Source organism: Myxine glutinosa, chromosome 10, assembly GCF_964187855.1.
Source record: "Myxine glutinosa chromosome 10, kmMyxGlut1.1, whole genome shotgun sequence".
NCBI lineage: Eukaryota > Metazoa > Chordata > Myxini > Myxiniformes > Myxinidae > Myxine > Myxine glutinosa.
The window spans coordinates 92,074,209-92,099,185 of record NC_136270.1 but is presented as its reverse complement, the minus strand read 5'-3'; positions in this window follow the sequence as shown (position 1 = coordinate 92,099,185).

The following is a 24,977-nucleotide window of genomic DNA, read 5'->3' as shown; positions in this document are numbered from 1 at the left end:
TGGTCAACACCAAGTGATGGATGGCATGTGATGGATTTTGGTCAACACCAACACCAAAAGACAACTTCTCTCTAAATGTTATTCTTAATGCAGCAAATGCTTCTAAATCTTTACCCTGAATGGAACATTGCTGAATCAGACCTCTGACTCCCTCAAATGCACCCCCACCCACATGCAAGTAACAATAATTAGGTCAGTAATGACCTGACCGAGGGGGCTTACCCTTGGCGATCACCCGCGACTTACCCTTGGCCAGTGATCAAATGATGGGCATACTATTTTCGAACAACCATATGACCTTGACCTTCAGCATTTATGGATAGAATGTAAAAAAAGAAAATTTGGCCCCATCTACAATCTATTCCTGAAACTCATGAAAATCGGAGGAAAATTATTCAAGTTTTGATCAAGATTGTGTTTTTGGTTAACTAGCAACGGTACCCGCCCTATGGGCGGGGCTTCAATTGGGAGGCCCAAATGAAAAAGCGAAATATCAGAAATTGAAGGCTTTTTTTCTTTTAAACGATTTGTATAAACATCCGTTAAATCTCGATCGGTGCAGCCGTTTGTGCGGCACCTGGGAAAATAACGTCATGCGGGAGCAAGTATCAGCAGGATGTGGCAGTGTGGGAGCCCACGTTTCTGATCCTCCTTCATGCCGAAGTAGCCCACCACTTCTCCAAGCATTCCGCTCTTCAGATCCGCCATGAGAGATTTAAGCTTGATACTGAAGACGCGTGCAGTTAGTCCTCCCGATGTCGTATGTACTCCCGATACGTGTTTCCTTCATTGTAAAAACTTCCAAATAAACAGTTAAAAGGATTTTGAGCTGATAGCTGTTACGGCCTTGGCAAGATCGATGGAGACAGCGATCTGTTACCGTATTCACCGCCCAAATAGCTATGTGGAATTCTCTCATGTAGAGATTAAACTCACGTCATTTGAACTTTGGCCGAGGTCATTATTTACTTTTAATGATGTTTATATACGAATCGAAAAGAAGATAATTGGTTTTGGGTCGTCCTTTCCGCATATCTCGTGGGATTGTGAGTTGGAGAGATGGCCGTGATGGCGGGGAGGGGGTTGGAATCCTCTCAAGCAGGGATTCTACCCATGTCCTTATAAAAGGTCTTTGTCCAAGGTCACCGAGTCCGATCGGTGCAGCCGTGCAGCGATCGGTGCAGCCGTTTGTGCGGCACCGGGGAAAACAACATCGTCACAATGAAAACATCGTCACAATGAACGTTATGCGAACGCGAATGTTATGCAGGAGTCCAAACCTGAGAATACTGGAGACCAAAGCTTAAATTGGAAAAACGAAATAGCCTATTTTACTCCGGGAGATCCCAGGATTATCCACCCAAAATATCGTTGCGGTCGGTTCAGCAGTTTTTATGGTACCTTTGAACGGACAGACAGATAGACAGACAGAGGGATGGACATTTGGTGAATTATATTAAGATTAGGTCCCAAATCCGAAAAAAGTAGGTCAAGCACACAAATCAAATATTAGGTGCACAGCAGCAGTGCAGGTATGCTATTATGTTGCAAAAATAGATTGGACGGCCAAGCAGTCTTAGGAGATTCCACATTGGCAAAATTGAGCGATGAAAAAAAACAACATTTTTTCAGACCGCTATTTAAACTTGACCTCTCGGAGTGGTATGATATAAATTAAGCGTAAATGCCCTTTGCTCTAGTCTACACTATCTAGAAATGGGCAATTTTTATCCGGTTGGATAAACCCTGTCTAGTTATGGTGAAAAATGTTCAAATGTCTATAATTGGGTCATGACATAAAAAATCAGGTCAACGTCAAATTTATTTTTATCTCAACTCCGCAAGCTTTATATTCACATCATTGTATTATTGAAAGGATCCCATTTTAAGTTTTTAGTATGACTCACAAAGGGTCACATTCTAAGTTTTTGGTATGACTCACAAGGGGTCACATTCTAAGTCTTTTGTATGACTCACTAAGGGTCACATTCTAAGTTTTTGTTATGGCTCACAAAGCGTCAGGTTCAAAGCCTTTTGTATGACTCACTAAGGGTCACATTCGAACTTTTTGGTATGACTCACAAAGGGCCACATTCTAAGTTTTTGGTATGACTCACTAAGGGTCACATTCTAAGTTTTTGGTATGACTCACCAAGGGTCACATGCTAAGTTTTTGGTATGACTCACTAAGGGTCGCATTCTAAGTTTTTGGTATGACTCACTAAGGGTCACATTCCAAGTCTTTGGTATGACTCACTAAGGGTCACATTCCAAGTCTTTGGAATGACTCACTAAGGGTCACATTCTAAGTTTTTGGTATGACTCACTAAGGGTCACATTCTAAGCCTTTGGTATGACTCATTGACTCAATAAGGGTCACATTCTAAGTCTTTGGTATGACAGGTCAGGTTCGAACCGCTGACCTCTCCAGACTGAGCAGATGCTCCAACATTAAACTACCGAGTTTGGTTAAAGAGAAACATATCGAGAGTCAGCACCTCAGTCAGCAACGGCAACGGCATATCAGTCAGTCAGCACAACGGCATGAATCAGCACCTCCCTTGAGTGTATTCTAGCTGTAATTTATTTTGCTGCTCAGTTATTCTTGTAACAGGGTTGCAGAAAGCTTGGTTCTTCAGACTGGGTTCAGGGCAAGTGAAAACATGCAGATTATAGAAATGTCTGATGACTGATTATCTTTCCCGAAGAGAGAGGCTATTGCAATTTGTAATCATTGTGTGTGAATGCATGTGAGTACGCATGCAGATCAACATTAACACAGTGCCTTCGGACAGCCCACTTCAATACACCCCCTCTCCCTGGTAGGCTTTAGGCATGGTTCAACAAAGTTGTCTATTTTAACCGTAATTTTTTTTTATGTCAAATTTAACAATAACTTGATTTTGTACCATAAATGTGCATTATGTCCAAGTTTGCTTCACCCATCCCTGAGCATGTGTTTGGAAGCAGCACATGTGGTGTGAAGTGTGCTGCAAGACCAAAGAGTTTGAAGTGCGCTGCAAGACCAAATAGTTTGAAGTGCGCTGCAAGACCAAGAGCTTGAAGTGCGCTGCAAGACCAAAGAGCTTGAAGTGTGCTGCAAGACCAAAGATCATGAAGTGCACTGCAAGACCAAGAGCTTGAAGTGCGCTGCAAGACCAAAGAGCTTGAAGTGCGCTGCAAGACCAAAGAGCTTGAAGTGCACTGCAAGACCAAAGAGCTTGAAGTGCGCTGCAAGACCAAAGAGCTTGAAGTGCGCTGCAAGATCAAACAGCTTTGAGTGTGCTGCAAGGCCAAAGAGCTTGAAGTGCACTGCAAGACCAAATAGCTTGAAGTGCGCTGCAAGACCAAAGAGCTTGAAGTATGCTGCAAGACCAAAGAGCTTGAAGTGCGCTGCAAGACCAAATAGCTTGAAGTGCGCTGCAAGACCAAAGAGCTTGAAGTGCGCTGCAAGACCAAAGAGCTTGAAGTGCGCTGCAAGACCAAAGAGCTTGAAGTGCGCTGCAAGACCAAAGAGCTTGAAGTGCGCTGCAAGACCAAAGTGCTTGAAGTGCGCTGCAAGACGAAATAGCTTGAAGTGTGCTGCAAGACCAAATAGCCTGAAGTGCGCTGCAAGACCAAAGAGCATGAAGTGCGCTGCAAGACCAAATAGCTTGAAGTGCGCTGCAAGACGAAAGAGCTTGAAGTGCGCTGCGAGACCAAATAGCTTGAAGTGCGCTGCAAGACCAAAGAGCTTGAACTGCATTGCAATACCAAAGAGCTTGAAGTGCGCTGCACGACCAAAGAGCTTGAAGTGCGCTGCACGACCAAAGAGCTTGAAGTGCGCTGCAAGACCAAAGAGCTTGAAGTGCGCTGCACGACCAAAGAGCTTGAAGTGCGCTGCACGACCAAAGAGCTTGAAGTGCGCTGCAAGACCAAAGAGCTTGAAGTGCGCTGCAAGACCAAAGAGCTTGAAGTGCGCTGCAAGACCAAAGAGCTTGCCTTTGCCACAGCTCGAGCTGATTAGTTGACCCCTTGATCTCACTATACGGTTTATGGCATTGACGAGCACGTCTGGCTAGCCTTAGGCACAGTTTGAAAAAGTTTTCCAATTTCACCACAACTATGATGAATGTAGATTATGTGGAAGTTTGCCCACCTATTTCTGAGGGGTGTGTTTGTCCGCACCAAGATCTACGATAATCTATATAATTAATTATACGGCATTTAAAAATGTACGTCACGTACAGTTAAGTGCAGCAATGAATATAGGGTAACACATTCTACATTTAAAATACATACGTTACGTGATTAAAAATTATTTCAAATCTACAAGTGTCCACTTGGAGTTTGCAAAAAAGCACCTAAAGGACTCTCAGACTGTGAGAAACAAGATTCTGTGGGCTTTCATGCATCTTTCACTGAGGAGAGGCTTCCATCTGGCCACCCTGCCATGAAGCCCAGATCGGTGGAGTGTTGCAGTGATGCTTGTCCTTCTGGAAGTTTCTCCCATCTCCACACAGGATCTCTGGAGCTCAGCCAGAGTGACCATCGGGTTCTTGATTACCTCTCTTACCAAGGCCCTTCTCCCCCGAATGCTCAGTTTGGCCGGGCGGCAGTCCTGGTTGTTCCAAACTTCTTCCATTTAAGAATTATGGAGGCCACTGTGCTCTTGTGAACCTTCAATGCAACAGAAAAAAATTTTTAGGCTTCCACAAATCTGTGCCTCGACACAATCCTGTCTCTGAGCTCTGCAGGCAGTTCCTTCGACCTCATGGCTTGGTTTTTGCTCTGATATGCATTGTCAGCTGTGAGACCTTATATAGACAGGTGTGTGCCTTTCCAAATCATGTCCAATCAATTGAATTTACCACAGGTGGACTCCTTAAGGTGTAGAAACATCTCAAAGATTATCAAGAGAAATGGGAGGCACCTGAGCTAAATTTCAAGTGTCATAGCAAAGGGTCTGAATACTTATGTAAATGTGATATTTCAGTTTTTTCTTTTTAATAAATTTGCAAAACTTTCTAAAATCCGGTTTTCTCTTTGTCATTATGGGGTATTGAGTGTAGATTGGTGAGGAAAAAAATGAATTTAAACGATTTCAGCATAAGGCTGCAACATAACAAAATGTGAAAAAATGAAAGGGTCTGAATACTTTCTGAATCCACTGTATATATATATATATATATATATATATATATATATATATATATATATATATATATATATATATATATATATATATATATATATATATATATATATATATATATATATATATATATTGTTACGGTTTTTAGAACCTTCACTTTGTAAATTTTAGTAAATGTTCCCTTATAAATGATCCCCTGTAAATATCCCCATTATTTGGCTTTATTAAAGATCGCACCCTAGTTAGTCCATGTACAACACGTAGAGCACCATAGGACCTCCCTGTAGTTATCTCATTATTATGTGTTTTAGTTAAGGATCTGTTCCCAATAGTTGAATCTGCATTGCATTAATCAAATAAGACAGGCCCCTTCTCAAATTCCCATCCTATTCATTTTGCGGCTTTACCCTCTCCAAATTGCATTACGCACCTCTGCCAGCCGCAGCCGCCTCAGCGTTCGCTGCCTTTTGGTTGTTCGCTGCCAGCCGCCATAAGCCACGCGGCGGAGTTGGAGAAGAAGGGGGAGGAGTGCCAGGAATGAGGAGTGGCCCACCAACGCAACATCAAGGGGCGGACCGGTGAGCCCTCACGACCAATGAGGGCCGAGGCAGCTCACCGATGGGCGTATCCAAAAAGGCAAGCGGCTTAATACGCAATCGGCCAATATAAGCGGCCGCGTGGGACTACTTAGGGAGATGAGCCAGGGAGAGAGAAGGAGTCAAACATAAAGAGAGGTGTGCCCGGGAGAACGACTTCAGCAGATGAGAGACGAGTCGTGCGACAGAGAGTGGTGAAGGAGTCCTTGCTTGCCGTTTTCACGAACAGTTGGAGGCGTGCACACTTGTTGAAGGTGAAGGAGTCAATCTATTATGTACGCAGCATCCCAGTCTCCCCCCCGCGATATAATTGTCCAGTCGTGTTCAACGACACGCGGAGCTGTTTGCCGGGTTTCGCCTCGAACCCGGAGCGTGGACCGGAGAGCGAGGTCGGAGCCGGACCTCGACGTCTACCAGCTGTCTGGACCCTTCTCTTCCTTCCCACCACCACCACCTTTTCGTGTAAGTGTGTTTGTTCTGTCCTGGGAGTGATACATAAGACTGTCTCAGCTTGCCCTATGTCCTTTTATTTCCTTCTTTTGTGTATTCTTGCCCTTTCGTTTCCTCTTGAGTATTGTATAATAAATTCTGTGTTCCTTCTTATTCTTTGGGTTTTCCTCTCATCTGGTCACTTTAGTCTTTTCCCAATTGAATACCGATAGGAACGCTTAGAATGGCACGATATAGGAACCGCTTAGAATCGGGTTTAGACTGCCGCTAACGGCTCGAGCTTTGGATTGCTAAACCGCTCGGCAATAATCCATCTTGTCCGTGGCTCGGGCAGGAGTATCGCCCTGCTTCCGACCGGAAGGAGCGCGATATCTTCTAAAGGACTCGGACGGCCAGCTTAATAGACGAGGGGATTAACCCCCTCCCCCCCCCTCGGTAATGGGAGCGCCGTACTCCGAGATCCGCAACATTTGGTGTCTGGGAGTGGGATAGGACCCGAACCAAATTTCTTATAACATCTAAAAAATTTGGTCAAAAATTAGGAGCGGCCAAAATTATTTTTAACATCCAAATTGAGTCATGCCATGGATAGTCAAGGCGGTCGGATGCCGGTGGTGGAGAATGAGGAGGTAAATGAGGAGGTAGAATCCACCCAGGACCCCAGGGAAGAGTTGGGAGAAATGGAGGAGGAGGATAACGAAGGTGTGGTAGAGGGGGTTGCAGGCGCGCAAAATGGCGGCACCTCGCACGTGGCCACGGCAGCACAAACTGGCGGCGCCTCACACGTGGCAACGATGGCCGCGCCCGCTGCACAAATCGGGGGGATGAATGTGCAGGACCTCATGGCGCAGATTCATGCAGCCATACAAATGGGGAATATGGGATTGAGAAATGAATTGAGGAATGATATGGGAAGCCAAATTGGGGAATTGAGGAATGATATGGGAAGCCAAATTGGGGAATTGAGGAATGATATGGGAAGCCAAATTGGGGGCCTAGAAGTCAAATTTGGGGGATTAGAAAACCAAATCGGGGGATTGAGAGACGGGTTGAGTAATTTGGAAGATAGAATGGGGGAGCGATTAGAAAGCCAAATTGGGGGGATAGAAGGCAAATTGGGAGGATTAGGGGGCCAATTGGAGGACGTGGGTAGCCAAATTGGGGAAATGAAGGATGGGTTAACGGGATTGGAAAATAGGATGGCCACACTGGAGAACCAAATGGAAGGGGTGAAGAATGGGTTAGCGGGGTTAGAAAACAATATGGAAGGCAAATTGAGGGAAATAGGGGAGCAATCCACCCGGGAAATCAAACGAATGGGGGATCAGATAGAGGAGGTAAGGATTGGGTTAGAAACCAAATTGGACGCCCACAAGGGGGAGCTCGAACAAATGAAGGTGGCGTCTGGAAGGGAAATGGGAGAGATGGGGGAGGAAATAAGGTGAGGTGTGGGTGAAGAGGTTGCGGGAGTACGTGACGAGGTAAAGCGGGGTGAGGAGCGCGTGGAGAAAGAGGTGAGGAACAGCATGAATGAGTTACAGGGGGGCATGGAGGATCTGACGCGAGGAGTAGAGCAGCTAACAGTGGGACAAAAGGAGTTAGGGGAGCAGGTGGAAAAGAACACAGCCGTGATAGGGGGGCTGAAAGCAACACAGAAAGATATTAAAAAGGAACTATTAGCGATGAAGAAAGAGTGCCAGATGGTGCACGAGGGGCTGACAAAGAGGTTGGCGGAGGTGGTAGAGACGATGGAGATGAAAGAACGAGAAGTGAGGAAGCACATAGAGCCGACCAAGGTAGCATTAGAGGAAGAAATTGTGGGGGCGCACCGGGAAATAAACGAGGTGAAGCAGAAGTTAGAGGAAGTGGAAGAGGGGGTGAGTGAAATTAAGAAGAGACAGAGGGAAACTAAGAAGGAGCTGAAGGAGGAAGTGATGGATTATGTACAAGGCCTGTGCTCAAATCATGATGACGTACTTGCTGACCAGATAAAGAGTTTGCAGGTGGCGGAGGAGGAGCGACGAGGAAGAGGCGCCGAGGTGAGTGGCGATATGTTCGGAAATGTATGTGGTGTGAGGGGAGTTTCAACGAGCTTGGGTGTTGGTATCGACCCGGGCGTTCGTGAAAGGCCAATGGTGAGGTGTGCGACTGGTCCGGAGTGCGTGGAAAGAGGATGTGTGCAGGGAGGTCCGATTATGGGGAGTGCGAGGGGTATTGGTGAGCAAGGGTGTGTGAGTATGGAGTGGGTAGCGGGTTGCGGAGGGGCAACCCAAGCATCGACACTGACAGGGGTAGTTTTCAGAGGGACGGGAGACGCACGAGAGCCCCCTGGGAATAGTGTACTGTGGGGGCCCGAACGGTTCGGCCCCGCGCTAACCCCGCAAGGAGCGACGCATGGGGTCCGGCCATCGGGCACCCACAAGGTCCCACTCGCGCCATATGACGGCAAGAGTGATCTGCAGGTGTACCTGGAGCAGTTTGAGTATGTGTGTAGGGGCAACGGTTGGAATCCGGACGAAGGTGGAGTACACCTTGTGGGGGCACTGCTCGGCGCAGCGGCAGAGGTGCTGACGGCGTTACCGCCGGGTGCTCTCACCCTGCCAGCCCTCCGTGCGGCCTTAATTAACCGATTCGGCATCGAACAGCAGAGCGAGCTTGTTAAAGCTCAGCTCGCGCAGCGAAAATGCAAGCCCCAGGAGACCATCGAGGAACTTGCCCATGACATTCGCCGCGCAGTAGGGATTGCACACGCGGACATGGCAGCGGTTTCCCAGGAAAGCCTGGCGCTGGATCACTTTATCCAGGCCTTCCCGGATCCGGAGCTCCGACAACAGCTCACCATGTGGCGCCCGCAGACCTTGAGCCAGGCGGCTGATGCTGCGGCCCGTTGGGAAGCAGCGAGGCCCCTGGCTCGGGGAGGTGAGCGCCACGCCGTGGCGGTGCACCAGGTGGGGCCCCCGATGGAGGGCGGACCCCTCAGGGGGCCCGCCCCCGACGTGAGTCCCGACCTGGCGGGCATGGTCCGGAGGCTGGTGGACCAGCGCCTGGCGGAACCTGGACCATGGCAGGCGGCCCGGAGGTGGCCCGCGGTGGACCACGAGCGGGTAATCCAATTCGGACCTTCAGGGGGGGAAATTTGGAATTCCGGAGACAAGCACCTTATCAGGTGAGGTGCTATACTTGCAACCGTCTGGGTCACCTGGCGCGGCACTGTCGAGCCACGCGCCGGGATGATCCCCGGCGGTTGAGGTCCTTAACTCCGCCCAGGGGGGAGCGGGTTAGCCGACCCCAGACACCCCCCCGCCAGACCCCGGGAAACTAGAAGGTCTTACACCGGCGAGCAGGCGCCCCCGTGGATTGCCTCGGCTTTAGATGCCGAGGCGGGACCCAGTACCTCTGAATAAGGGGGGCTTATTAGTGCCAGAGGACTGGGGGATTGATGAGCGATGTGCCCGGTGGGTAAGGGTGGCATCCCTGCCACCCTTCCCATGCTGGGGCAAATGCGCTATAGTTTATGGGGTTGATGGCAGTGAAAACTAGCCCGGGTGGTTTAGGATATTGTGTGTAGGGATCTAGCGAAGATGACATTAGGTGACGTTAAGGTTAGTTAGTGACAAGGATACCTGTAGTGGGGACGCAGGTAGATTAGCGTGGTTGGATAATGACGAGGGAGCGCAATAGTTTAAAGGGACGACTGGGAAGCGCAAGTTTCAGAGGGGAGTAGTTAGATGAGATGATGCTGTGTGAGAACTGGACAGGTGTTGTTTAGCAGTGTATGAGTAGTGAGTGTTGTGGATCAGCGCGAATGCGCTTGGGGGAGAGAAGGGTGCAGGCGGCACCAAGTATGAGAGCACAGGTGTGCAAGGGCAGGTGTGTGGAATATATGGAGCAGAGAATGAGTGGTGTGGAGAGAGTTGGAGTAAGTGGTACGGAGTGGTGTGCATGGTGCGAAGGTGTGGATGGGGGAAGAGTGGACCCCCATCACGAATACCCGGGGCGGGTAGTGTAAGTGTTAGGTAGAGGGTATAGGTAAATTGTGGTTGGATATTGGCATCTGTGGTGCGGGTGACAGAATGGTATTTGGATGGGTGCATTAGTGTTGTGGAAATGGCTGGGCGTGTAGCCTGTTAGTGTGTGTAGTTGGTTTGGGCACTCCACCACTGTGAGGATGTCGGCCAGGTGAGGCCGCAGGTGGGCTCTGGGAGCCGGTAGTTGTGGATGGGGCCCGAGGATCTGGAGGACGGACCCGGGTAGCCCAGTGCCAGAGGGCACCGAGTGGGGTGACAGAGCCAGGAGGGGCTTTCCCCAGTTAGTTAGGTTAGGGTGAGGAGCTAGGTAAGCTCGGGTGGCAACTGCAGTGGTGGAGGTGTGCAGGTGGGTAGACCTGCTGGGAGAGCTACACGTCGCAGCCCAGAAATTGTGCGAGGGCACCGGGAGATGAATCGGGGGAGTGAGACCCCAAATTGAGAAGCACCACAGGTTGGTCAATGGGAATTGGTTTTTAGAACCCATAGTGTAAATTGGCCAATGGATTGGCAGGGAAAGACCCCGGGTAATGTAAAGTTGTTAAAGTCATTTAGGAAATAGTTAGGATTGATGAACCTGTCGCACCATACGCAGCCACTTACCTGAGGTGGTGATGATGACTCCACACCTGTGTTCCTTTGTTCTGTGTTGCAGGAAGGGAGAATTGCTGTGTGGATTTGTGAGACGCATCACGACGTGGATGAGACATTGGGGTGATTCCATCTCTCCCTCCTTAGGAGGGACTGATGATGAATTGGTGATGGCAAATTTTGATGTTGAGTTGGAGATGGCAAATTTTGATGTTGAGTTGGAAATGGCAAATTTGATTGGTTAGGAGGGAGAGAAGACGAATTTGGTTTATGGGAGGAACGGGGAAGACAGTAGGGACGTTTGTTGATGTGTAAAGTAGATGTTTATGGGTAGTGTGGTGTTTTGTGGATACAGTAAGGGGTAAGGGAGGGGCAATGTAGGTTACCTGGTGGGGGGGGGGGCGTACGGTAGGAACGTACCTGTCTCACCTGGTTCCCATGTGCCCCCAGTGTGCATTACCTTGTATTGCGTGCACTTTTGCGCCCTTACCACCTTGCTCACTTGTCTTATTTTGTCTCCCACCTCCGAGGATCTGGCTTTGGGGCAGAGAGAGAGGAGAGAGAGGTGCTGGCTCCGCAGTTATGGGCCTGTACTTTCGCTGCTTGCTGCCTGGATCGATACACCATATGGACCGCAATTTTTGTGGCCGCCCACCATGGACCGCAGTTCTTTTGCGGGCAAGCACCACCCGTTGATGGACCTCTGGGTCAACGTGGCACCTATGCCATACAGGTGAACCACTTATAGTTGGCCCCCTGACGGCCACAATTCAGAAATGGACGCGGTTGGCGCCTTTCTTTATTTTTAAAGAAGCCAGAAGGCCAAGTGCACTCCAGAAAGGCAAGACCAGCGGCAGAACATCGGCCGGCTGCGACACCACCGGTGACCATGGACACTTGATTGTGCATTTATTATGAACACTTTATTGGTGCACCGGATGGTGCTGACTGTGTGTATGGGGTGGTGCTTTTGGTGCTTGGATGGGGTGCTCTGCACATTATTAAAGGCCGTAGGGCCACAGGGCACTCGTGGGTTGGTGTATCGATGCTGGCATGCGTGCTCTCTCTCTATGCATAACATCTGCATGTGTTCCTCAAAGAACAGGTCCTGGATCGTAGTGTAAATATCAGTGTAGTCTTGTATAAATGATGCTCCCTACCGGCTGTATGTTTAGTTTGAGGATTCTTTCCGCGATTCGGTTATCCTGTGGGTGTGTTTCTGTGAGGAGAAGGGTGCAACGTCGCAGGGGGACATATTTACTCGTTTGTGAACATCTGTAAAACTGTCGCACTCAGGGTTGAGTTAATAGTAGAGGGAACTACATCTGAGTGCCACACTAACGTAGGTAAAAATTTATCGGGTCGGGACGCCCCGAGGTAGAGAAGGGTGCAATGTTGCGGATATGGGATTTACATCCATCCATATCCGCTTGTAAATATTCCCCTATTTCCTCATCCTTCCCAACTATCCCCAATCCCCCATTCCCTAGTCCCATTTTCTGTAAACAACACTCTGTAGACCCGACCTTCCCCTATTTCCCCCATTAAATGTCGCATCCAGGTCCACCGCATCTCACGTAGACAACTATAGGACATCTTGCTAGTTATTCTTAGTCTATGTCAGTTAAGGACTCGTTTCCATTAATTCTGACTCTTCGTTGCACCAGAATGTGATTGTATGGCACCGTTAGGAAGTTTAGGACCTCCCAATACCTCCCCGCAGCTCTTCCTCACGGTTCAACAACAACAACAACAACAACGGCGGCGGCGCGGGGAGTGTGCGTCCTCACTCCGGCTTGGTTGGTAGGGGGTGTTGGGAGTGCACCACGACGCCTCCACCGAGCCGCCATCGAGCATGTGCTCGACGGGGTTACCAGGTAGGGGCTCGCTGTCAGCTCCTCGTCAAGGGCGGAGCCCGGTAACCCCCGCACCCAATAGAAGCGGCGGACCGATCCCATCTGGGGCGGAGCCAACGAGCCGAGGGTGTGTCACTCCCCGCTGAGCATGCGCAGGAAGAGAGAGGTGACGTCAGATGCGGGCAGAGCTGAAGGAGAAAGGACGCACCCTCCGAGCGCCGAGAGACCTCCCAAAGGCTGAGCTGTATCCTGTCCCTGAGCCAAGGTGCACCTTGTGCTATCGACTGCCTGTCCTTCCCTGCCATCAATCCCTGTGTAAGTCAGTCTTGTTCCGTTTGTCTGTGGTCTGTCTGGGATAGATAAGATTGTGTCTAAGTGCCTATCTCTTCTGTGTCTTTACCCCATTACCTTGTAATCTACCCCTTTTTCTCCCCCACCAATTATATCCTCCTCCGGAGGTCTTGAGAACTGTACCCCTTGTGTCGTTTCATTTATCCCAGTTGTTGTGTCCTTTCCAAATCATTGATTTAGCATAGCGTGACTTGGTCAACGTCGGGTGGAATCGGGTGAGTTGGGGAAGAATCGGGGGAATTGTTAGGTCGCGGCAATACCACCGCTCGGTAAATAACATCTAATCCGCGATCCGTAACAATATATATATATATATATATATATATATATATATATATTTATTTTTATATATATATATATATATATATAACTGTAAGAAATAGTAGAACTCCACAGTACGAGCAGGGCGTCTCATTTGCATTGAATAAATAATCGTTAGATTAAATAAGACGCGGACGTAGCTTCAGGACGTCGATCTTTAATTGTCGACAAGCTTTCGACCAACAACGGTCTTCTTCTGAGTCTACAAAAACAGCAGGCATGTATATCAGTCAAGTATTTATAGTGATATGTGTAGCAAATGCATACAAAAGGAAGAGCCACGCCAAAGTTCACTCACCGGCCCCAAGTTCAATGGAAGTGTAGCGCACCTTCCAGTTACCGTTTGCATTACAGTTCCGGTGCACGTGCATATACAAATATAGAGATATACATACATAAACACACAATATATATATATATATATTTGTCGCGTTCACCGCCGGGATTAACACGCCTGGGTGACGGATGACTAATCGAGCTTTAACTCTGAGGCATACCCAAACTATGGCGGTTTTACCTCTTCAGCACGCGCGAGGGTGGAGGGTGACGAGGGTTATCTGCACGGGTTTCACTTGGCCATCCTTGAACCCACGCCTCCAATTAAACAAGACAGACGGGAAATTAAAATTCAACAAGTAATAGGTTTAATAAAAATAAATGCCAGTGAACAAGAAATGTGCGGTACTAAAATTCCTATATTGAGGATCCTTCATTCAGACACAATTACAACACAAGGGGATGATAAATGAAAATAAATGCGTAGTGTTTGTTTGTACTCAGCTTTGAGCGGCCCTCGACCCCTATTGGCCCTCGAACGAGTCTCCGAGTCCTTGCGCAGGAAGACATGCGTTGGCGCCAAGTCCGTTCACCGCCAGCCGCCGATGTGAAGCGCTCAGGCCCTCGCTCCTTTCTCTCCATCCCATGCTCCACAAAGCACCGAGGCCTCTCCGGCGCACACGGCATGGCACACAGCCGTCACAAAGCCAGCACCACCGAGCTCAGAGGAAACAATGCGTTCACGCAGCCAGGAACGTCCACACAGCCACGCTATGTTCCTTCACACAGCCAGGAACATAGCAAGCGCGCAGATGCCACCGCCAAGAGAGAGACAAACCGCCACCACTCGCGATGCCAGCCATGGACCAAGAGTGAGCACAAACTACGACCGCACGCAATGAATGTCTGAACCAGAAGACAGAAAATGCGACATGTGTTTTCGTAACGAAAACACAGCGCAAGAGCGAGGTGTGCGACTGCACGCTATGAAAACCCAGAGCCAAGAGAGGGAAAATGCCGGGACATGTCCTTTTTACTCCTCGGTATCGAACGTTCTCTGATGACGTCTGCACACACTCCAATCAGTGGGTGCCATCGCATCAGTCCATTCTCCTGACCATTCATCACCTCTCGGGGCGGGGCCTCACTGCCCTTCCTGCCGGCCCTTGTGATGACTCGGCTGGTGGTGTCAGTGGTAGTGTTTGAATGTCTGAATCCGGTCAATGGTTACGTTATTTAATTTCGGTGTGAATGCATGCTGGTGTTGCAAGTGTCATCAGGAACAAAGGGAAATCCACAGAGGCAATTTACACACAGGGAATTTACCCTTATACCCTAACTAATTAGCATAGCTCCACCCCTCGCATGGAGACACATATCCGATCTTACCGGACATGCGGGCCTACTTAGTTACAGGAAAGTTCCAACACGACATATGGAGCACACTACTCTATACAATCCTACCTGGCCTAAGGTATTCCATTGCCTACCCCCCATAAACGTAACAATATATATAGATATATATATATATACTGTATATATATACATATATATATATATATATATATATATATATATATATACATACATACATACATATAATTTTTTTAAATTTAATAAACAGGAATAAATTCCTAGGTAGGGCTAGTGTGAAAAAATTCTGACTTTCTGACTCAATCCAGGACTCAAAATCATGAAACTCTATCGCTAATGCGGTGACAGCCAACTGCCCTATTGAGTCTTCGGGAGAAGCTCAGGATTTTCTTGCAGTAACACTGCTTATAATGGCTGACTTCTTACCTGATCCTGTATGGGCATGTGTGTGTGCGTGTGTGTTGGAGAAAAATCTTATGTTATATAAATCGTATATGTACACCTGGGGCATCTCATCTAGTGTTACAATCTGGGTGATATGCCAAAAAGGTAAACCGAGGCATGCAGATAAATAAATAATGCATGTTTTTTTCCCCCTTGGTAATCACAATTACCAATGTTGGTGTGTCGTGTATCGTTTTGAGGATCTCATTTGATGAATTTTTGAATGTGCTCTGTATATCTAAAGAGAAGTGGGACAGTAAATGCGATCGAGTAGTGAAACCCTCATCCTTGAGATCATTGCCTTTATTCTCTCCACCACCGAAGGCGGACAGAGGTTATTTAGTCACATATGTTTGTTTGACTGTGAGCAGGATATCTCAAAAAGTTATGTATGAATTCGGACAAACGTGGTGTACAGGTTGTGTGTGTGACAAGGGCGAATTGATTATATTTTGGTGAAGATTTGATTCTGGATGCTAGAATTTTAAAAGTGATTCTTCACCATTGAGAGATCGGGTCTAAAATAACATGTAGCACGATATCTGAAAAAGTTGCGGACGGATTATGACAAAACTAGGTTGTAGGTGACAAGAGCAATCCGATTAGATTTTGGTTCTGGTCCAGATGCAGATCCAACCTTTCAGTGGGATACTAAACGTAAGCTGTTCAGCCTGGTGGAGGTGTGTGCTCTACCAAGTGTTGTTCTAGTGTTATGGATATAGTCACCCCTTGTTTGTCTGTCTGTCTATGAGCAGGATATTTCAAAAGGTTCTTGACAGATTCAGACGAAATTTGGTGGACAGGTTGGGTGTCTGACATGGACTTGAATACTGCCATATCTTGCTTCCGAATGTAAAATAAATCTACATGGGAAATTGTAAATGAAAGATCGCAGAGACTAAAAAGAGCCTCTGACAGTGAGTTTTGTATTACCAAAGACTCTCTAAATGAAGTCCATGATATTTTAAAGTTAGACACGAACATCAGGCTGACTTACATCTCCACGCACTGTCTGAAGTTCCATCCCAAAGCTCTCACTTCATCATGATGCCTGTAAAGAGTTGGAACAACTACATAGGAGAAAGGGGTGGAACCAATATTTCAGGCCCAAAAGCACGTAAGCATTTCCACAGTGGCCACACAACGTGAATCATCATCGCAATCTGGTTTGCAGGGACAAAAGTTCAAAAAGTCCAAACAAAACACAAACATATTCCGAAACGCCGTACACTCATAATTTAGCCATCTTTTTAACAATATTTGAAAAGGACAGGTCTTCAGTTGCCTTGTAGCCACAGATTAACTTGAATACGCCCAAGAGACAGCAGGGTACATACATCACCTAAAACACAACACACAACACATATAATGTGATGTAATACCATAATGACCTCTTTTACCTGAACACACGTAGATGTCGCAAGAATTTCCGGAATTCACCGATATATTACACACTAGGAAGAGTACCCGTCCCAAGTAACAGGAAAGGCTAGCAAAAGTATCCCCCTCCTCTCTCTCCTTCTCCCCTTTTCCCCTCTCTGTCTTCCCTCCCCCCACTCCCCTGTACCTCCCCTCATTCCCCCACTACTTTCCCCCTCCCCCCACCCCCCTGTCTCTCCCCCTCCCCCCCCCTCACCTGTTTCTCGCCCCCTCCCCCCACTCCCCTCTCTCCACCACTGCACTCTGCCTCCCCTTTCTCCACGCCACTCCCCTGTCTCTCCCACTCCTTCCCCCACTCCTCTCCCTACCCAACTATCTCTCCCACCAATCCCCTGTCTCTCCCCCACTCTCCTGTCCCTCTCCTCACAATCTGCTCCCTTCCCCACAGCCCTCTCCCTCCCCTCACATCCTGCTCCCTCCCCCAATCCCGTCTCTCCCCCACTGCCCTCTCCTCACATCCTGCTCCCTCCTCCACTGTCCTCTCCTCACATTCTGCTCCCTCCCCTACTACCCTCTCCCTCCCCTCACATCACGCTCCCTCCCCAAATCCGGTCTCTCCCCCACTCCCCTTCCTCACATCCTGCTCCCTCCCCCAATCCCGTCTCCCCCCCACTCTCCTTTCCTCACATCCTGCTCCCTTCCCCACTGCCCTCTCCCTCCCCTCACATCCTGCTCCCTCCCCCAATACCCTCTCCCTCCCCTCACATCCTGCTTCCTCCTCCACAGCCCTCTCCCTCCCCTCACATCCTGCTCCCTCTCCCAATCCCGTCTCTCCTCCACTGCCCTCTCCTCACATCCTGCTTCCTCCTCCACTGCCCTCTCCTCACATCCTGCTCCCTCCTCCACTGCCCTCTCCTCACATCCTGCTCCCTCCTCCACTACCCTCTCCTCACATCCTGCTCCCTCCTCCACTGCCCTCCCCTCACATCCCGCTCCCTTCCCCACTCGCCTATCCCCACTCCCCTCTCCTCTCTACATGTCCGGGTCGATCCTTTTTAAACGGTTTTAATTTCCATTTTAGTTATTTTTTGCTTTTGCTATTCAGTTGTATTTATATTTGATATTTCATGTACCATACTCGTTACTCAGCATCGGTGCCTCCAAAGCAGCTTCCTGAGCAATGGTTACACTGGGTGGTTTGCCATTGCTTTCCCAGCAGTAGTTCGGGTAGGAATTTGTAATTTAATTTGTTCAGGGTGGTGCCGGCGATAACTTGCCTACTCTCCGTGAAGGACACTCCGTGGGGATCTTTCACGTCCACCGACTAATGTCGAAAGACGGGACGCCCCGTTTAACGTCCATCGGAGGGACAGCACACACATTGATGATTCACCCAGTCTGTGAAACACCTGGGTCAGGATTCGAACCCAGGCTAGACAGCTTCGAGGCGAGTGTGGGTATCTCGAGGTCATCCCGTCTGCTGAGGTCTTCCATTAATATAATAATCAACCTGTGATTCCACGTTGTACCGGTAGGTAAGATGCGCTAAAAACGTATCATAAAAGTAAATCCGAATCCAAAAAGATCGTGACCGATATCCCTGGGCGGTGTAAAATACATTCAGACATACAAGAATTACATGTAAACGAGTGAAAAAAGCAATTTTGGATGAATTATGTTTTGTCATTTTACCTTTTAATAAGCCTATTCGATACATTATTCGATCTTGCCAGGAGCCAATCACATTCCACGTGGCCTCACACCAACCAAGCAACCTAACCGCGAATAAATCACAAGCCATGTATGAATCATTCGAAGAAGGAATTGTTTAGACGAGCAGACAAAGCAGGATTACACAAAGCAGATATATTACTCATCACAAGTTGAGGGCCAAGAAAATTCAACAACTGAGCAATAGGAAATGATTATAACTATTTTTCGTCATACTCTGTTCAATCTGTTGCTGCCATGAGACGCAGATCTGGATCCTCAAGGTAAACGGCGAATGAGACTCGAATGCTGTTGGCATGGCACTCCACCAATCACCGAAATCAACAGTGAATTGCCATTGGCATCCAGGTCTCCAGGAACGGAGTGTGGAGCGATGTCAACTTGCGTTCTCGACTTCAACCTGTACACCTCATAAATTAGTTAGGACACCTAATCAATGGGTTAGGACACCTAATCAATGGGTTAGGACACCTAATCAATGGGTTAGGACACCTAATCAATGGGTAAGGACACCTAATCAATGGGTAAGGATACCCAATCAATGGGTTAGGACACCTAATCAATGGGTAAGGACACCTAATCAATGGGTTAGGACACCTAATCAATGGGTAAGGACACCTATTCAATGGGTAAGGACACCTAATCAATGGGTAAGGACACCTAATCAATGGGTAAGGATACCTAATCAATGGGTTAGGACACCTAATCAATGGGTTAGGACACCTAATCAATGGGTAAGGACACCTAATCAATGGGTAAGGACACCTAATCAATGGGTAAGGACACCTAATCAATGGGTAAGGACACCTAATCAATGGGTTAGGACACATAATCAATGGGTAAGGACACCTAATCAATGGGTTAGGACACATAATCAATGGGTAAGGACACCTAATCAATGGGTGAGGAGTGAGGACACCTAATCAATGGGTGAGGACACCTAATCAATGGGTTAGGACACCTAATCAATGGGTAAGGACACCTAATCAATTGGTAAAGACACCTAATCAATGGGTTAGGACACCAAATCAATGGGTTAGGACACCTAATCAATGGATTAGGACACCTAATCAATGGGTAACGACACCTAATCAATGGGTAAGGACACCTAATCAATGGGAAAGGACACCTAATCAATGGGTAAGGACACCTAATCAATGGGTAAGGACACCTAATCAATGGGTTAGGACACCTAATCCATGGGTAAGGACACCTAATCAATGGGTTAGGACACCTAATCAATGGGTTAGGACACCTAATCAATGGGTAAGGACACCTAATCAATGGGTAAGGACACCTAATCAATGGGTTAGGACACCTAATCAATGGGTTAGGACACCTAATCAATGGGTTAGGACACCTAATCAATGGGTAACGACACCTAATTCACAAAATCGCTCCAGAATCAGCAGAACAGTTCAATGATGGAAGAGAAGATGAGTGTACAACTCCCCCAAATAGTGAGAGGTTAGCCAACAACAACACCAGAAAATGCCATAGGTCTGTTGGAATAAGCATCATGGTCGTTTCACCACATGATTGCAATGTTCAGTTGTTGGAAACCTGACAGGCATTTATTACCAACATGGAATCCTCAAATTCTGTGCGAATTAGTGTCTTTGGAGAATCAGTGATGGGGCCATTTTACAGGATGATACTTGTCCACATGGTCAAATATGTCCACACCTTGTGTAAATAATATGTACAGGTGTCTCTTGCCTGATCTGCTTCCTGCGATTGAATCACACGAAAGGGGTCATGTCGTTTGTAATAAGTGCTTGTTTGCACATTTTACACGTGCGGTGAAAGGAGAGTCTCTGACCTTAAAAGGATGTTCACCACCTTTTCACTTCTCGAAACAGTACCACAAACGGGTCCACACACATTAATCGCAGACTGTTTTGTATGGTTTGCCCTCTGGTCATTAGGTTGGACCTGGGGGTCTTATAAATTAAAATCCCACATTCTTAATACTATGTTTATTTGTCTTTATAATCAATGTTAAAGTACTGCTGGCATTAGTTGGTGGACATTAAAGATCCCATGGTGTCCTTCATGAAGAGTAGGCGAGATATCGCCAGCACCCTGAACCAATTACAAATTCCCACCCTAACCGTATTTTTTCATGGGCTAAGACTCGTAATAGAACTGGCACACACACACACACACACACACACACACACACACACACACACACACACACACACACACACACACACACTTAACACAGCCACTGAGCTTGCGGAAAGTTCCGGTCACTACCGTCACTTCCCGGGATACTCTGGGCACCAGCGATGTCATAGCAATGGCGCCGCTCACCATACTCAAGAGTGGCATTTCCTCAAGATTAATTTCCTCCTCCCCATGGATGCCAACCGATGGGGATTGTCCGTGCTCCATCCTTTTTAAGCAAGGAAGCAGCACGTACCATTTTAAAAGTCTTTGGTATGACTTGATCCAGTCCAAACCGGATGGGTGTTTTTTAGGAGAGAGCATCTCCTTACTGGATCGACATTGGCTCCCTACGGGAACTCATCCACCCTTTGCCAGGTGTTGTTTTTGATCCTGGCAGGTTGTCACAGTCACCCACCCCACGAGCAAAGCCAGTGAGGGGTGTCAGTTTAGTCGCCGACAACCCGACTATGAGGCAGGTAGCACTGGGTTACATGTGACCAATGGCAGTCCCAAAAGACTGACCTGACCTGAGTCGAACGTCAGGCCTGGCCAGCTGGTTCATAAAAAACGAGAGCCAAGCTTCCATTGTGGCATTCAAGAAGAAGAAGAAGAAAAAATGTTAAATAATGTTTAGAGCCCCAAATGTGTATAAAATCGCACAGGCACAAACTAAAAACATAAAACGAAATAGACAATGGGTTAGGACAATGGGTTAGGTTAGGACAATAGACAATGGGTTATATTGTAGTGGTTACCGCTGGATGCACACAATCGCCTTGCACCGGCCAGAACACGGCCAGACGCGCCTCTCCCGGGCATGCCCGGACTCACTGTTCCCGGGCACGCCCGAACCTCCCAGGCACGCCCGGTCTCGTCTTTCCCGGGCATGCCAGCTCTCGCCTTTCCAGGGCTCGCCCAGAGCGTCCGGGCATGCCCGCTATCGCCTTTCCAGGGCTCGCCCAGAGCGTCCGGGCATGCCCGCTATCGCCTTTCCAGGGCTCGCCCAGAGCGTCCAGGCATGCCCACTATCGCCTTTCCAGGGCTCGCCCAGAGTGCCCGGGCACGCCCAGCCTCGACTTGCCAGGCCGCAGCCAAACACGCCCGGGCAGGTCCAGACTCGACTTGCCAGGCCGCAGCCAAACACGCCCGGGCAGGTCCAGACTCGCCTTTCCAAGGTTCGCCCTTGACACCCGGGCATGCCCGGTATAGCTTTTGCCGGGCAAACTTCCCGACATAAATGTGTATATATATTGCTGCCCGATAAACGGGCTTTTGTCAGAATACCTGAGCTGTTTTGTTTCAATAAAGCAACTCGGACGAATTCCGTCTTTAGGTCGCGTCAATTCTTTTGACTCGTGTTGGAGCGCAGCTCCTTCACTGGTGACCTACCGACATGGACACGGCAGTGACTCTTAAACTGCCTACCTTCTGGGAGGCTCACGCGGCTGTTTGGTTCACCCAGGCGGACTCCCAGTTCGCCCTGCGAGGCATCACCGCGGACGACACCCACTTCCACCACGTCGTGGCAGCGCTCGGTTCCGCCACCGCGGCCCGCGCCCTGAGCCTCCTCGAGCACCCGCCGGCTGCCGACAAGTATGACGCGCTGAAGACGCTCCTCCTCGACGCTTTCGCCCTCTCACCGGCGGCACGCGCACGGCGCCTGCTCGACCTGCCCGAGCTCGGCGACACGCGCCCGTCCGAGCGCATGGACTATATGCTCTCGTTGCTCGGTGAGCACTCTCCGGATTTTCTGTTCCGCGAGTTGTTCCTTCGCCAGCTGCCTCACCCGGTACGCCTCGCCCTGGCTGGCACGTCGATCACCGATCCCCGCGCCCTCGCCAGGGAAGCCGATAAGATCTCCTCGGCGGGCCAACACATCGGCGCGGCTACCTGGAGCCTGTCGCTGTCCGAGGCGACGCCCACGACGCCCGAGCGCCCTGCGCGGTTGGAGGCCGAACTGCCGGTGAAACTGGCGGCCGCCACGCCGCACCGACCGCTTCCGACACGACGGCCGGGGCCTCCACCTGACCAGGCGTGGTGTTATAACCACGCCAGGTTCAGACACAAGGCTCGGACGTGCCGACCCCCGTGCACTTTCAGCAAGTCGGGAAACGGCCGGGCCGGCGTTCATTCCCAGCCATGAGCGCCGGTCACTCGGGCAACTTGCTTTTTATTCGGGACAAAGCGTCCGGGCGGCGTTTCCTTTGTGACACCGGCGCCCAACTGAGCGTCATGCCCGTCTCCGAGCAGGACAGGCGGGACGCCGTTTTCGGCCCCTCTTTGGTCGCTGCTAATGGCTCGGCCATACGCACTTTCGGCCCGCGCAACGTCACCCTCTGCTTCGGCAGCCAGCGCTTTCAGTGGACCTTTGTGACCGCCTGCGTCCCCATGGCTTTGCTGGGCGCCGACTTCCTCTGGGCGCACGGGCTGCTGGTCGACGTCAAACGTCGTCGCCTTGTCAACGCCGAGACCTTCAGCTCCCTGGCGTGCACGATGAGCAGCTCTGCGCCGACCGAACTGGCGTGCGCCCTCCCGACGGCGAACGAGTTCGCTCGCCTGCTCATGGAATTCCCGGCCCTCACACGGCCGACGTTTTCGGCCGTCGCAGTGCGGCATGGGATCGAGCACCACATACCCACTACGGGCCCGCCGGTCTATGCCAGGGCCCGCCGCCTCGACCCGGCCAAGCTCGCCGTGGCAAAGGCCGAGTTCGACGCGTTGGAGCACCTCAGCATCGTGCGGCGCTCCAATAGCGCGTGGGCTTCACCACTGCACATCGTGCCAAAGCCGGGGGGCGGCTGGCGCCCGTGTGGTGACTACCGCCGCCTCAACGACGCTACCACCCCCGACAGGTACCCGATCCCGCACATCCAGGACTTTTCCGCCCGTTTGGCGGGACGGGTCATATTTTCCAAAATTGACCTGATACGGGGATACCACCAGGTACCTGTCCGGGCGGCCGACGTCCCGAAGACGGCCGTCATCACGCCGTTCAGCCTGTTCGAATTTTTGAGGATGCCGTTTGGCCTCAAGAACGCGGCCCAGGCGTTCCAGCGCTTAATGGACGGCGTGCTGCGCGACCTGCCATTTCTTTTCGTCTATCTGGACGACATCCTCGTCGCCAGCACGTCCCGCGCCGAGCACCTCCTCCACCTCCGAACACTGTTCGGTCGCCTCAGCGAGCACGGCTTAATTGTCAACCCGGCCAAATGCCACTTCGGCACGACGACCGTTGACTTTTTGGGCCACCGCATCACCAAGACCGGGGCCGTGCCGCTGCCGACCAAGGTCGAGGCCATCACCACGTTCCCGCGACCCCGTTCCATCAAGGCCCTACAAGAGTTCCTCGGCATGGTGAATTTTTATCACCGATTCGTGCCCCGCGCTGCTCAGCTCATGCGGCCCCTTTACGAGGCCCTCCGGGGCAAGCCGGCCAAGCATGACATCGTTTGGTCCGCGGCCATGGACGCGGCCTTCGCGAGCGCAAAACGGGCCCTCGCCGACGCAACGCTGCTGGCTCACCCGGTGCTCAACGCGCCCATCGCCCTCACTACGGACGCCTCCAACTACGCGGTGGGCGCCGTCCATGAACAATGGGTGGACGGGGTTTGGCAGCCACTCCCTTTTTTCAGCCGGCAGCTCCGGCCGAACGAGTTAAAATACAGCACGTTCGACCGCGAGCTGCTCGGTCTATTCCTGGCCGTTCGCCATTTCCGACACCTCCTGGAGGGCCGCCCGTTCACGGCTTTCATCGACCACAAGCCGTTGGTCTACCCAATGGCCAAAGTCACGGAGCCGTGGTCGGCCCGCCAGCAGCGCCACCTCTCCGCCGTGTCGGAATTCACCACGGACATCCGGCACGTCGCCGGCAAAGACAACGCTGTGGCCGACTGTCTTTCTTGGGCCAGCGCGAACGCGGTCCACCTCGGCGTGGACTTCGCGCTCATGGCGGCCGACCAGACCACCGACACCTCGGTGCAGGCCCTCTGGGCGGCGGACACGGGCCTCCGCCTGGCCGACATCCCCTTCGCGGGCACCGTCCTGCTCTGCGACGTCTCCCAGGGCCAGCCTCGCCCCATCGTGCCGGGTTCCTGGCAGCGCCGCATCTTCGCATCCATCCACGGCCTTTCTCACCCAGGCCGGAAAGCTTCTCAGAAGCTGGTGTCGGCGCGTTTCGTCTGGCACGGCCTTCGATGGAACGTCCGCGACTGGGCCAACGCCTGCACGGCCTGCCAGCGGGCCAAGGTCCACCGCCACACCCAGGCCCCGCTGG